This window comes from Macrotis lagotis, chromosome 6 (genome assembly GCF_037893015.1).
Source record: "Macrotis lagotis isolate mMagLag1 chromosome 6, bilby.v1.9.chrom.fasta, whole genome shotgun sequence".
Taxonomy (NCBI): Eukaryota; Metazoa; Chordata; class Mammalia; order Peramelemorphia; family Peramelidae; genus Macrotis; species Macrotis lagotis.
In genome coordinates this window covers 186,115,129-186,131,213 of record NC_133663.1, presented here as the reverse complement: position 1 = coordinate 186,131,213, position 16,085 = coordinate 186,115,129, and the positions used below count along the sequence as shown (strand labels likewise).

Here is a 16,085-nt window from a genome sequence, read left to right as displayed (position 1 = left end):
TGTTGCCATCTTGGCTCTGCCCCCCCCCCCAGATTTTACAATAAAAAGGGAAATGGAGGAATCAATGTTTGAATCTAATTCATATCTAAACTAGCTAAAATTGAGAAAAAAATAACACACATTCAATTAGTAATAATAATCTTACAAAAAAAGGGAAGTGGGAGAAGAGGGAGAGAAGAGTGGAAAAAACAGGATGGCAAATAAAAAGTGGCAGTGGTCAGAAGCAAAGCTGACTTTAAAAGAGAAACAGGATAAAAAGAGAAGGATAAACAGAAGATAATAGAATTGAGGGAAATGCAATGTTGGTAATCATAACTGTGAATGTGAATGGAATGAACCCACCCATAAAACAGAAGACAAAAGCAGTGGATGAGAATCCAAGCAGAATTCAACAATGTGTGGTTCCCCCAAAAAACCCTTGGAACAGAGAGACACATACAAGAGTTAAAAGAAGGGGCTGAAGCTAAAGCTATAGACAATTAGAAAAGTTAAGCAGCAGAGAAACTACAACTTGCTAAAACAAACCACAGACAATGAGCAATATCAATACTAAACATACATACACTAAATAGTATGGCATCAAAATTTTTCAAGAAAGAATTAACTGAATCACAGGTGAAAATAGGGAGTAAAGATATACAAATGGGAGACTTCAACTTTTCCCCTTTCAGAGCTAGATACATCTAATTACAAAATAAATAAAAAAGAAGTCAATGAGATGAATAAAAATCTTAGAAAAATTAGATATGATAGACTTCTGGGGAAAATTTAATGGAGATCTATCTGGCACCTTCAAAAAAATAACCACATATCAGGGCATAAAAATATAACTAAATTCAGAAAAGCAGAAATATTAAATACAAACTTTGAAACAAAAATTACACTTAAAAGACTGACTGGGTCAAAGAAAACAATTATTTCCCTAACGAGAATGAGACAACATTCCAAAATTTCTGGGATATAGCGCACTGCTTAGGGGAAATTTTTATATCCCTAAATGCTTACAATGATAAAAAAAAAACATTCAGTTTTTTGTTCCCTTTTATTCTGATTTGTCATTTACAACTTGACTAATATGGAAATATATTTAACAGTCATACATGTATAACCTATATCAGATTACTTGCTGTCAAGGGGAAGGAGAGAAATGATGGTGAAAAATGTGGAACTCCAAATATTACCAAAAAAAAAAAAAAGAATGCTGAAAATTGTCTTTGTGTATATAGTTGAAACAATAAATAAATTTAAATTTAAAAAAATAAAGGAGAAAAAGAGCAAATTGATGACCCGGCTACAAATTAATTTAAAAACTAGAAAAAGAACTAACTAAAAATTCCTAATAAAACACCAAAAAGGAAATCCTGATCATTAAAGATTATAAAATTGAATATTAAAAAAACCTTTGAACTAATAAACAGCTTTATGGGGTGAAATCAATAAAATAAATATAGCATTGATTTAAAAATGAAAACCAAATTAATAGTATCAGAAATGCAAAGGATTGAATACCCCACTAATAAAGATGAAATTAAATCAATTATTAGGAAATTTTTCACCCAACAATATGCTAGATTTGACATTCTAAGTGAAATAGATGTTTAAAGCAATATAAATTGCTTAGACTAACAAAAGAGCAAATAGAATATTTAAATAATTATCTTAAAAAAGAAATTGAACAAGTCATAAATGAGCTCCTAATAAAAAAAATTCCCAGGACCAGATGGATTTTCAAGTGGATTCTATCCATATTTAGATAACAGTTAATCTCAATACTATATAAACTTTTGAAAAAATATCTAAAAAATTCCTCTTATAGCATAAATATAATGCTGATACCTAAACCAGTAAAATACTAGCAAGAACATTACAGTAATATATATCAAAAAGATACACACACACATGTATGGATTTACATAATGTATGGATTTACATCAGGAATGTACAGTTGGTTCAATATTAGGAAAACTATCAACTTAATTGACTATATCAATAAGAAAACAACAAAAATCATATCAACAGATACAAAAAATCCTTTGACAAACTAAAACCTATTCCTCTCAAAAACATTAAAATAGGAATTATTCTTAAAATGATCACTATGTTCTATCTTAAATTAAGAGCAAGATTATCTGTGGCAAAGATAAATTCAAAGCCTTTCCAATTAAGATCAGAGATGAAGCATGGATGCCTAATATCACCACTATTATTCAATATTGTACTAAATTTGCTAGCTATATCAATAAAACAAGGAAAAGAAATCAAAAGAGGAAACCAAATTATCACTCTTTGCAGATTTTGTTATACTTAGAGAACTCTAGAGAATCAACTAAAGACTTACTTGAAATAAGTAACAACTACAGCAAAGTTGCAGGATATGAAATAAACCCACACGAAACAAAAGCATTTCTATATACTACCAACAAAACCCAGTAGTAAGAGAAAGAAAAATTCAATTTAAAATAACTACATATAACATAAAAATACTTAGGAGCCTATCCACCAAGATTATATGAACATAATTATATGAACAACATTATATGAACATAATGACAAAACACTTGTCATATAAATAAAGACAGGTCTAAACAACTGGAGAAATGTTCAATGTTTATGGCTAGGCTGGGCCACTACAATATAAAATGACAATTCTACCTAAGTTAATTTATTTATTCAATACTATACCAATCAAGACAACAAGGTGGCACAGTGAACAGAGCACTGGTCTTGGAGTTAGGAAGACATCTGAACCTCAGACACTTGACTCTTAATTGCTGTGTGACCTTTGGGCAAGTCCCTTAAACCTATGGCCTAGCATCCAGGGTCATCTCCAGTGATCCGATTCCTACCTGACCACTGGAACTCAGATGGCTCTGGAAGAGAAAGTGAGGCTGGTTAACTTAGCACAACAACCCCTTAACTCAGATCCAATTCACATGCTTGTCATGGCATCACCTCCCTGATGTCATGGTCTTCTTCAAAAATGAAGAACAACAACAACAACAAAAAGCTATACCAATCAAAACTACCAAAGGAGCTTATATAGAAAAAAATAGTAACAAAATTATCTGGAAGAATAAATAAATAATCAAGAATATTAAGGAAATCAATACAAAAAAAAAAAGAAACTACTAACCCAATAGTTTCAGATTTCAAAGTGCTAATCATCGAACAAACCTGATAATGACTAAGAAATAGAGTGGTAGATCAGAAAAATAGTTTATATTTACATTACACAATAAGTAAATGACTATAGTAATCTAGTGTTCCATAATAAACCTATCTTGTGATTATTTAAGTGGCTTGCCCAAGGCCACACAGCTAGGCAATTATTAAGTGTCTGAGGCCAGATTTGAACTCAGGTACTCCTGACTCCAGGGCTGGTGCTCTATCCACTGCGCCACCTAGTTATCCCTTATTTCACTTTTCTGTGAAGCAGCTCAATAATTCTTAATACATTATAAATTCTTAGCAAAAAGATTTAGGTTCTGCAGTAAGAAAAACTTCTATCCTTTCCTTACTTTCCATGGCTAAAGAGGTTCATTGCCAAAGAATTGCACAGTTTTACTGGACAACTACACTTACAAGTGATGTTTGTGCAAGTTATCAAAACAGGAAGTCTTTAAAACCAAAAAGTAATTTTCTCTGAAAGTATTTTAGCACTGAGAAAATGTTCTTTTTATTCATAGGAAAGAATGAATCCTATTCCAAACCTTTCAACTCCATAGAAAAAACTCTCTCCCTTTACAATTATACCAAAAAAAAAAAATCATAAAAGTGTAACTTCCAAATACAAATTAACTCCAAAGTGAAATACATGTATGCCACATCACTAAAAGGGGGTGATTTACACAGATTTCAAAGAGAAATTCTTTACATAATACCTCTAATCCCAAGAATGAACTATATTTTTTGTCACAAAGTAGTTTTCTCATATAAAATTTACTCTAACTGTGCCATCTACTCTGTGCTAGACTTTCCTTAAAGTTTCAAACCTTTGCTCAAAATTTGGGAATCTATATTAACCTAAAATCTAAGGAATAAATTAAGGCACAATCTTAAAATATTAGCTTCTTCCTCTTCTGAGTACCCCCTCACTTCTATAACAAGGTAGTTTTGACTGAAGGTCTATTTGGTTTACCTTTGCTTGAACCACCACCAACCACAACCTCATTATTAAACATTTAAAGGTTTGATGAGAAAATGCACAATGACGCTTTAAAAAAAGCACAATTAAGTCAATTTAGAGAAAAGTCATTAGTCTCTGGTGGGTGAGCCCTAAGGTGGTGGATGCTCAAGTTGTATTCCCTGCTGCCTGTGAGAATAAATGAAGAATCTTCCACCAAAACCTTTCTGTAAACTCCTCCAGAGCAGGATCTGCTTGGTTTTAGTCTTGATATGCCTAGTTCCCCGAACTGCAGAACTAAATAAACACTTGCTGAATTAACATGAACCAACTTGGCTGAAAGTCAACTAGTATAATCTGAATAAAGGTTTCCCATTTGTGTTTTAGGACCTTCTTATGAGCTGTGTCACACAGAAGGAAGAGTGGGAGGCAAGACACCAGATTTCAGGCCCTGCAAGATTTAAATAAACAGGAATCTAATAAGCAATTGGTAAACCTCTTTTGAGTCAATCTAACTCAAATAATCTGAACTATGCAAAAAAGTGACTAAAGTGTCTACCTTTGCCCTAAATATCCCATTGCTGATGATGGCATATACATTAAGATAGGGGTGGGGAACCTTTTTTCTGCCAAGGGTCAAAACTTAAAAATTAGCCTGCTATATTTGGTCCAACATTTAATGAATTCACGCCTAAAAAGCTCCTAGATTTATTGCACTTTGAGTCCCACCTGTGACTGCCATGGCAACACCAGACCAAATGATTTCTTGGGCAGGCCAGAAGCTCCTGCCCCTGCATTAAGAGAATACATGGTCTATGAACAAAGAACAAAAAGGAAAGATCCTATAGCTATTAAAATATTCACAGCAGCACTTTTATCTAACAAAAAATGATTGAAAATAAAGTGGGTTCTGACTAACCGTGGACTGACTAAACAATCTGCTGTATGTAAATGGAAAATGCATGATTTCAGACTAGCCCTGGAAGATTTATATAAACTGATGCAGACTGAAGAGAGAACTAGAATATACAATGATATAAATGTTCTATAAACAAAATGACTGAGATTGGCCCAACAGACAAAATATGCTCCTGCTTCTCCCTAGCCCCTGCAGCCTGGTCAAGTCCTGGCAACTCACCCTCGGGGTTAGTCAGCTCCAGCCAGAGAGGAAAGCCCAAATGAAGCATGGTGACCAGCACCCAGAGGAGGAGAGCAGAAACCCCTGGACTCCTCTGCAGGGACCTCCAGGACAGACAGCACAAAGGGAGTGCTGCAGGGCCAGCAGGAAGGTCTCAGATCACCTGAGCAGACAGGACCCCCCCCTCCCCTAACCCAGGCCCCCTCCCTCCCTTGTGGCATCCATTCTTCTTTCTGATAGGTAATGGGACAGCCCTGGCATATCCCCTCCCTCGCCCCCAACCAGAGCAGAAGTCATCTTGAATTTTTTTTTTAAATTCAAGTGCATTCCCAAAGGCTAGAGAGCAAAACCACCTTTTTATTGAATGAAATTGAGCTGTTCTATACACCCATCAAGAAGAATTTCCTCAATGCTTACAACAGGCCTGGCACCAGGTACTAGGGGAGAGAGAGAAGGCCTGGTTGGCCATTTCCTTCTCCAGGTCATTTCACAGTTGAGGAAATGAGGTGAACCCAGTCAAGTGACCTGCCCAGGCTCACACTGCCAGTATCAAGTATCTGAGACCAGAGCCGCAGAGGTGCCAGCTGTCCTCAGACCTTGTTTAAGATGGCCAAGGGGTTTGTCCAAGGTCACGCAGATAAGTGTAAAAGGGTTCTAGTTTAACCAAGGTCTTCCTGTTTCAAAGTCCAATACTCCCCACCCTTGGCCTCCTTTATAGATCTTGATTACTTGATTATATTACTCAATGTGCTAGCTATCTCTCCCAGCTTTGGTCATCTATTTCTTTATTCAAGTGACTAATAAAAGTATGCAAAACAGCATAGGAACCTGAGACACTACTGCAGACCTTCCAAGCCCACTCTGAATCCACAACTCCTTGGGTCCAGTCACCAAAGCAATTCTAACCCATCAGTTTTATTATCATCTGGATCAAATACCTTCCTGTCCCACAAAACAGCTTTTCAAGTGCTTTGTTAAAATCTAAGGTAAACTCTATCTACAGATTTCCCCTACATGGGCTTATACCACTGTTGAAAAGAAGAAGTCAGCTATCCTGGTCAAACCAATCCAATACAATCAATATTTTATATTAAACACTTCAGAAAGCTTGCTGTGAACTTCTCCCTCAGGTCTCATATAGCTATTTGGTCTGTAACTCTCTTGTGGACTTAACCATGGGATGTTCATTTAATTAAATTTACCTGAATTAGTGTTGCCCTGCCCCCTCACTCTTAATCCTATGAGGGAAAAAAGTTCCATGAAAAAAGACTATGGGGAGCAGCTAGGTGGCGCAGTGGATAGAGCACGGGCCCTGGAGTCAGGAGTACCTGAGTTCAAATCCAGCCTCAGACACTTAATAATTACCTAGCTGTGTGGCCTTGGGCAAGTCACTTAACCCCACCGCCTTGCAAAAAAAAAAAAGGGACTACGTCTCACCTAAAAATCTATCTCAGACCATCAAAGTATCCTGCACATATAGACACCAAGATTTTAAATGAATGAGAAAAAGAAACAAACACATGTGAAATGTTAAAGTGAATAGAAGAAAACAATATGCAAAATTAGTACTGCAACATAAATAAAAGAGACAAAAATGGAAATTGAGTATTATATAATCATCATCATCATCATCATCATCATCCAGCCTGGCCCAGTAGAAAGAGAAAACAACGCCCCCTCCCTTCTTTTGCAGAGGTAGGGGACTATGAAGCAGAACAGCATATACTGTCAGATTTGATTGATGTGTGGGTCAGTTTCTTTTTTTATTCCTTTTCAGGAGGGATGGTTCTCATGGTGGGGAGGAGTGACAGACCAGAAAATGAAGGCAATATAAAAACAATATCAGTAAAAAAGTATTTAAGAGTATAAAAAATAAAAGTTGGCCTTTCTGCTGAAAGAAAAAGCAAGATTAATGAGATAAAGAAGAGATCTATGGGCTGGGCGCGGGGGGATGTCATTGTCAGTTATATACCTCCAGAGTTCAAAACAATAAATGCTGGGTCTTATTTGTTCTCTGTGAGATAAGTGCCATTATTACTTTCATTTTCATGATGTGGAAAACCAGGGCAGGAAAGTGACATGCCTAGAGTCACACAGCTACTGCCCACACATAGGGGTGGTCAAGAATAGTAGAAGTTCACCAGCCCTGAAGTCAGGAGTACCTGGGTTCAAATCCAGTCTCATACACTTAATAATTACCTAGCTGTGTGGCCTTGGGCAAGCCACTTAACCACATTTGCCTTGCAAAAACCTAAAAAAAAAAAAAAAAAAAAAAAAAAAAAAAAAAAAAAAAAAAAGAATAGTAGAGAAGACTAGAGAAGAAAGGAAGAAGACCCTTGGAGTAGAAAGTGGAAAAAAAGACAGCTTCTGAAAAGTGTCTGTCTCAGAAAGGGAAGAGAGATGTAAGATGATAGCTAGTAGGGACCATGGGATCTAAGAAGGATTTTTCAAGGATGGTATAGACAGGCAGTCAAGAAATAATGGGAATTGGGGCGGCTAGGTGACGTAGTGGATAAAGCACCAGTCCTGGAGTCAGGAGTACCTGGGTTCAAATCCGGTCTCAGACACTTAATAATTACCTAGCTGTGTGACCTTGGGCAAGCCACTTAACCCCATTTGCCTTGCAAAAACCTAAAAGAAAAAAATAATGGGAAAAACTGAAGATTAAGGTGAAGGACAAATGGGGGACAAGAAAAACCCAGTAATATGAGGGAAAAGGCAGGAGGGTAGGAAATCTGGGCTGCCTGTATCAGGGTTTTCCCCAAGACAGGACCAGGCTTAGCTCTTTTTAAATTGTCTTTTAAACCAAACAATAATGAATAAATCTAAACATATCAGTATACAAAGAAGAAGAACAAAGAGGATTACCTTCAATCCTTCTTTGATACCAGGGACACTACAACATAAATGTTGATGTTCAATTAAATATTCAAACTTCCCAGTTCCTCTAGCTACTCTTTTTTTTTTTTTTGGTTTTTGCAAGGCAATGGGGTTAAATAACTTGACCAAGATCACACCATTAAGATTATTAAATGTTTGAGGCCAGATTTAAACTTAGATCCACCTGACTCCATTGTGCCACTCTGTCCCTCCTCTATCTACTCTTAGCTCATCCACTCTTCCACTTTATCTCAATGATGATGATGATGACAGTGATGATCCTTATTCTTAAAGAAGTCCATGGTATCAGGGAGGTGATACCATGAGAAGCACAGGAATTGGATTTGAGTGAGGGGGAAGCTGTGCTAAGTCATCAGCCTCACTTTCTCCTACAGAGCCATCTGGGTCCAATAGCCAGATATGAATCAGGACAATTGGAGATGGTCCTGGATGCAAGGCAATCAGGGTTAAGTGACTAGCCTAGGGTCACACAACTACTAAGTGTCAGTTGTCTAAGCCCAGATACGAACCCCCATCCTCCTGATTCCAGGGCCAGTAATCTTATCCATTGTGCCATTTGGCTACCAGACTGAAATAAGACAATCAAGAAAGCAAGCCTTGGGAGCAAATCATAAAACCACCGTAGTGACTGGAATACAAGCCCAGAGGACAAGAATGACTTCAAAACATCTACAAGCAGAGAATCTCAGAAAACACAGCTTGAAAACAAGTTTAGTCATGATCATCAATATTACTCAATAGTGCATTAGAAATTCTAATAATAGCAATAAGAGAAGAAAAAGAAATTGAAGGAATCAGAATAGCTAAGGAGGTAATAAAAATATTTTCCTGTGAAGATATGATGGTATACTTGGAAAATCCAAAAGATTGAACTAAAAAAGCTACTTGAAACAATAATTTTAGTAAAGTAGGAGGATATAAAATAAACCCACTTAAACCATCAGCATTTTTATATCAACAACAAAACCATGCAACTACTCAAGTATATGCAAAAACAGTCAACCTTTGATTTTGACAGCCTCTACAAATGTTCCAACACTTCATGTTAAAGAATTCTGACATTTCTTCATCTAACCACCTTTATTGGAAGGCAATGGGGTTACATGGCTTGCCCAAGGCCACACAGCTAGGTAAATATTAAGTGTCTGAGGTCGCATTTGAACTCAGGTCTTCCTGATTTCAGGGACTGTGCTCTATCCACTGCACCACCTAGCTGCCATTCCCAAAGTCATTTTCTTAAAATACTCTTGTCAAACTTTACTACCTATTAAATAAACTGTTATGGTTCCCTATTACTTCCAGGATCAATTAAAAACTCCTCTGCTTTGGCTTTTCAACTCTTCAACCCTGCTCCTTCCCTAGTCTTCTACCCAACATTCACTCTATGATCAAGTCATACTGTCCTCTTTGGAGTTCGTTCCTCACACATCAATCTCTAGATTCTTTACACTGGCCATGCCCCATTGCTAGAATGTTGGCCCTCCCCCTCACCTCTTGTCTCTCAGAATCCCTAGCTCCCTCCAAGAGAGCCCTTTTTACAGGAGGTCTTTCCTAATATATGCAGATATTAGGGTTTCCCCTCCAGGGCTACCCCAATCTACTGTGTGTTCCTTGTGTATATATCTAGTAATATATACGTTGTCCCTAGTTTAGAACCTAAGTTCTCCAGAATAGAGACTTTTTTTTAACTTTTCCTTTTTGTTAGACACAGAAGCACTTAAAATTTACTGATTATAGAAAAATATGAACTTTATGTATATATATAGTTTATGAGTGGTATGTGTATATAATATATGTATATAGATATACACAGGTATGTGTGATATAGACATATAAATCAGACACAGTTTATGCTTTAAGCTATTAAAGATTTTTTTGGGACACAGTACATATGGATAAGTAGTAACAAATAATGTGTATAATAAGGTTAGTAGCAATACTGCTCTATTTTGTCTCCTGCACTTTTATTTAGTTCAATGCATTCAAAATATTTATTATCTTTTTTTCTCACACTATAGAGAAACAATGAACTAAAGATCAATGCATTGATTTGGATAACATACATTACTAAAGGGCACAAATTGAAAGTGACTACCAAGGAAAAACAAGAGGAAGCCCTTATCTGGAGGCCTCCATGGCCTGAATGTATTTGCATTAATGCTTTTCTTCCACTATCTTCTTAAAGGGCAAATAAGGGCACAGAGGAGATGATTAATAGGCATTTTAAAAATTTATTAGCTAGGGGCAGCTAGATGGCGCAGTGGATGGAGCACTGGTCCTGGAGTCAGGAGTACCTGAGTTCAAGTCCAGCCTCAGACACTTAATGATTACCTAGCCTTGCCTTATGCAAGCCACTTAACCCCATTGCCTTGCAAAAAAAAAGTTTATTAGCTAATACAATTTTGATTTTAAAAACCTAGTAAAGACATTATTAAAAAAGGAAACTCATACCTTGAAATCATTTATGAATATATATATATGTATATATACACTAAAATACTGGAAGAAATAGTATCAAAAACAATAACACATTCTGAAATTTTTTTTCATGTTGAAAGGATTTATTTAAAGAATTCAAGGGAAACAATATCAAAAGTACGTCCATCTCGGGGTGGGGGGAGGGAAGCAAGATGGGGGGAAACTGTAAAACTCAAATAATATCTTTAATAAAAATTAAAAGAAAAAAGAAAAAAAAGTACATCCATCTCAACAGACATATATCTTGTCCTCAATGAAATATAACTCATTCATGGCTAAAAAAAAAACCTCTAATGTAACTTTTTCAGTCTTTCCTCTAAAACAATGGTCAGATTCATACCATGGGGATGTACTTAATATTAAATAGCCTCTAAGGTTTATTTTATCTCCATCCAGATAACCTTGAGAATTTCTTTCTCAGGATCAGAGTGAGATTACAGGATCATAGTTAGAAGGTCTCAGGCACTACCAAGTCAGTCCAATTCCCTCATTTTTTGCATAGGGAAAAATGAAACCCCTGAAATTTAAGTAGCTCGCCCATGGTTAGAATGGTTGTAAGACTTCAGGGGAGCACTTAGATGGAATAGATAGTGTCTGTCACTCAAGAGTTAGGAAGACTAAAACTTCTGAAGTCAAATCTGACCTCAGATACTCAATATCAGTGAGACCATAGGAAAATCATTTAGAACCCTGTTTGCCTAATTTGCCTAATCTGTAAAATGAATTGGAGAAGGAAATGGCAAATTATGCCATTATCTTTGCCAAGAAAAACCCAAAAAGGGTCACAAAGAGTCAGACATTGAAAACAACAATAATAAGTTAGGGGCAAAAATTGAGAAGTCTTTCTTTCATTGTTCGATGTTGCTTCTGGAAACCTCACACAAAAATTAAAGCATTTTTAAAAGGGGGGGGGGGGGATTTCCCTTTCTTGACTAAAAATTGCTTTTTATAATGACCACAAAAGAAAAAAGTGAAAAAAACTTCTACCATTATTTTCCCCGAGTCGGAGACAAAAAGTCCCCAAAGGTCTGATGCCATCTCAACTTGTAAAAACAAACAGAAGAGCAGGAATAAATGTGCCCACACCATCAGGTTCAATATTTCAGTGAATCTTTGATCCATTCAAGCTCTAACCAAGCCTATGGTGTGAGATGATATTCAAAAATCAACTGAGAAAGGGCTTTTCTAGACGGATACCTTTTCCATGGTGGACACCATAGTTCAGGGAAAAAACAAAGGTAAGTTGGAGAAGAAGGCAACCAGCCAGGATGATAAAGGGACTAAGATCACACTACATGAAAATAAATTAAATGAACTGGGGGTACTTCACCTTAAGAAGGAAAGATATAGGGTGACATGATAGACGTCTTTCAAGTACCTGAGCAACTAACTAACTGTCATCTGGAAGACAGATTAGACTTACTCTATTTAGTCAAACAAGGAACAATAGGTGGAAGTCCCAAAGAGACAAATTTAGGCTTGATGTAAAGAATGACTTCCTATAACAATAAAAGCGAAGCAAAAGTTCAATGGGTGTTTTGAGAGGTCATAAACCTCTCTAAAAGTATTCAAGCAAACAAAGCAATGACTTTATAAAAAGACTTGTCTAAGTCTCTGCAGTTTGAGTATTTTTACAAAGGTAAAAAAAATTAATTTTTGGTTAACTGACTGTTCGACTTTAAGCAAGTCACTCTAGGCCTTCATTTTCCTATCTGCAAAATGAAGGAGCTGAACTTGATGGTCTCCTAAGGCTCCCTCCAGACCTAATCCCAAAATCTGATAGTAATAGCTTAAAAATTTCACTGGTTTAACAACAACAACAAAGAATTTTTAGAATTCAAGGATATGTACCAAACCAGTAAAAACTGCAAATAGTCCTTAAATTTAACTCCAAAATGTCAATAAAAATGTTTCTTTCTGGAATGGATACAACAAAACAATTTTTGTTGTTACTGTTGTTTGTTTTTGAATAAGCAGGAAAAATATCAAGGGTTCCATTTTTTTTTTTTAATAAAGCTTAAAGGTGGGAATCTGAAGACCTGAGTTCAAATAATGGAGGTGTTGCTATTCAGTCTTCAAAAAGTCACTGCAGTTCTTGATTTCCTCTTCTGCAAAATAAATGAGCTACACTTAGGTAATCTCCAAGATTGTTGCATTTGTCAATCCCTAGATACTAATTAATGGACAGGGATTAGCAGTTCACAAGATTTAGGACCAGCCCTCCCCCAAGACTTTGAAACAATAATGATAAAGAAGTAATCAAAACTATGCAGAATTGAGCAAAATCAGAAAAACAAACAAGTGAATAGAGATAAGAAGCATGTATATATTAAGCATATACTTTTTTTTTTTAGGTTTTTGCAAGGCAATGGGGTTAAGTGGCTTGCCCAAGGCCACACAGCTAGGTAATTATTAAGTGTCTGAGGACTGATTTGAACTCAGGTACTCCTGACTCCAGGGCAGGAGCTCTGTCCACTGCGCCACCTAGATGCCCCCTATTAAGTATATACTTTGCATCTATATGATAATACTTTCATTAATATGACAAGTAAATAATGATAATAATTATAATAATAATTTCAATGTCTCAAGAAAAGAGAAAGAGCAACATATATATGGGGGGGGGGGGGAATAGCTCATTCTCTAAACACTTAACTCTATTCTCAGTTTCCTCGTCTGTAAAATGAAGGAAATGAAGGAAGAAGGAAATGGCAAATCTAGTATCTTTGGCAAGAAAACCTCAAATGGAGTCATAAAAAAATTGAACTACAACAATTATAACATCAGGCAGTTTACTGTCAAGAAGTAGAAGTCGGGGGCAGAGCCAAGATGATGGTGTGAAGGCAGAAAATCCCAGAAACTCGTTACCTCCAAACCTCCAAAAGTAATTAAATTAGGACTCTAGCCAAAATTTAGAGGGGCTGAACCCACATAAAGACTGAATGATACAATTTTCCCAGTCCAAGAGAACGTAGAAATTCCACAGGAAAGGTCTGTTCCACTGGGTCTGGGGGTTAGAAAGAACCACAGTGCAGCCCCTGCACAGCACAGCTGGGCTGGGCGCCTGTCTCCGTGATAGAGGGGACAGTTTCCAGGTCTCTTAGCACAGGGATCATCGGGGACAGCTGGAAGGGGTGGTGAGAAAACTCTGCCGCACCAGAGTAAGTGCAGAGTGGAGCTCTGGCCTCAGAGCAGCCCTGCAGTGAGAACCTGCAGCGGGAATCCCCAGAGCCACCCAGCACATCCAGAGCTCTCAGCTCATAGACCATAATGGGGTTGGGGGAGACTGCAGAGGTCTCTCTGCTCTTCCTGTGGCAGGACTCAGCAGTTTGCCCACACTCAGGTCCAGGTTGCAGTCTGGGCCCCCACAACATCACCATAGCTGAGTAGGGACCCTCCTCACAGCAACACTGCAGAGGAGAGGGCCAAAGCACAGACAAGAGAGCAGTCAAAGACTCTCATAAGACCTTGGAGAAATTAAGGTCCCTGGGGGTCCTAAAAACCCCCATGTGGTAAATCAGTCATAGACTGAGGAAATGAGCAAACTATAGGAAAAAAGAAGAAATTGACCATAGAAAATTACTTTGGGGGCAGCTAGGTGGTGCAGTGGATGGAGCACAGGCCCTGGAGTCAGGAGTACCTGAGTTCAAATCCGGCCTCAAGACACTTAATAATCACCTAGCCATGTGGCCTTGGGCAAGCCACATAACCCCACTGCTTTACCAAAAAAAAAAAAAAAAAAATTACTTTGGTCCCATGGAAGATTCAGACAGTGACAGAGTTGAAGCTTCTGTATCCAAAGCCTCTCTAAGAGAAATAGAAAATGGACCCAGGCTATGAATGGATGCAAAAAAAAAAAAAAAAGACATTGAAAAGCACTTAAGGGAGATAGAAGAAAAATTGGAAGGAAAAATGAGAATAATGTAAATAAATCACGAAAACCAAATCAGCAGCTTGGTGAAAGAAATACAAAAAAATACAGACAAAAATAACACATTAAAAACGAGTTTAGGACAGTTGGAAAAAGCAACACAAAAAGCAAATGAGGACAGGAATGCCTTAAAAAGCAGAATTAGCCAGATGGAAAAGGAGATGAAAAAACTTTCTGAAGAAAATAACTCCTTCAAATGCAGAATGGAACTAAAGGAAGCTGATGACTTTGCAAGAAACCAGAAAGAAATAAAACTATACCAAAAAACCCCGCAAAAATTAGTAGAAAATGTGAAGTATCTCATTGGAAAAACAACTGACCTCAAAAAACAGACCCAAGAGAGATAATTTAAAAATTATTGGACTACCTGAAAGTCACAACCAGGAAAAGAGCCTAGACTTCATATTTCAAGAAATAATACAGCAAAATTGGCCTGAGATTCTAAAAGCAGAGGGTAAAATAGAAATTGAGGGAATTCACTGATCACCTCTTGAGAGAGATCCCAAAAGAAAAACTTCCAGGAATATAATAGGCAAATTCCAAAACTCCCAAATCAAAGAGAAAATTCTAAAAGCTTCTAGAAACAAACAATTCAACTACCATGGCTCCATAGTCAGGATTCACAGGATCTGGCAGCATCTACATTAAGGGCTCGTAGGGCTTACAAAATGATACTCTGGAAGCAGGGGACTTTCAAACTTTCCTACTGAAACAACCAGAGCTGAACAGAAAGTGTGATCTTCAAGTACAGGACTATGGTGAATCTTAGAGGGGGTGGATGAGAAGGACTAACTATGAGGAACTTAATGATATTGAACTGTTTGTATTCCTGCATAGGAAGAAGATATTGATAACTCATATGAGCATATATAGACAAGGCACAGGAAGGAGCTGAATATAATGGTATAATAGAGTAAAAATATGGAGAGAAAATGGGTGATCAAAGAAAGAACTGGGAGGAAGAGAAAGGAGAGGAAGAAAGGTGCTAAGATATTTCATGTAAGAGTCAAGAAAAAGCATTTACAATGGAGTGGAATGGGGGAAGGTAAGGGGGAATGAATGAGCCTTCATTCTCATTAGAAATGGCTCAGAGAAGAAATAACATACACACTTAATACCAGAAGGAAATCTATCATACCCTAGAGAAAAATGAGAGGAAAGGGATGGGATAAGAGGGAACGGGAGGAGGGAAGGGGGGGTGAAACAGGTGATAGGAGAGGGAGGATCAGGAGAGTAGGTACTTAGATACACCACAATTATGAACAGGGCCAAGATGAAAGGAGAGAGAGAACAGAATAAATGAGAGTGAGGAGGAATAGAGTGGAGGGAAATACAGCTAGTAATATCAACTGTGGGAGAAATCTTGAAGCAACTTCTCTGGTGGACTTATGATAAAGAAAGCAACTCACTCCAGAGACAGAGCCATTGGAATCTGAATCAAGAATGAAGTAAACTTTTTTTTCCTCTCTCACTATTCTTGAGGTTACTAATCTTTTGGGGAAGTGGGGGGGGGG

General features: G+C 37.2%; 1 protein-coding gene across 2 annotated transcripts in view; it reads right to left on the bottom strand.

Moving 5' to 3' along the window:
* TFDP1 (transcription factor Dp-1) overlaps positions 1–16,085 on the bottom strand; it is a 149,894-nt gene that overhangs the window by 49,497 nt on the left and 84,312 nt on the right. The window lies entirely within an intron of this gene.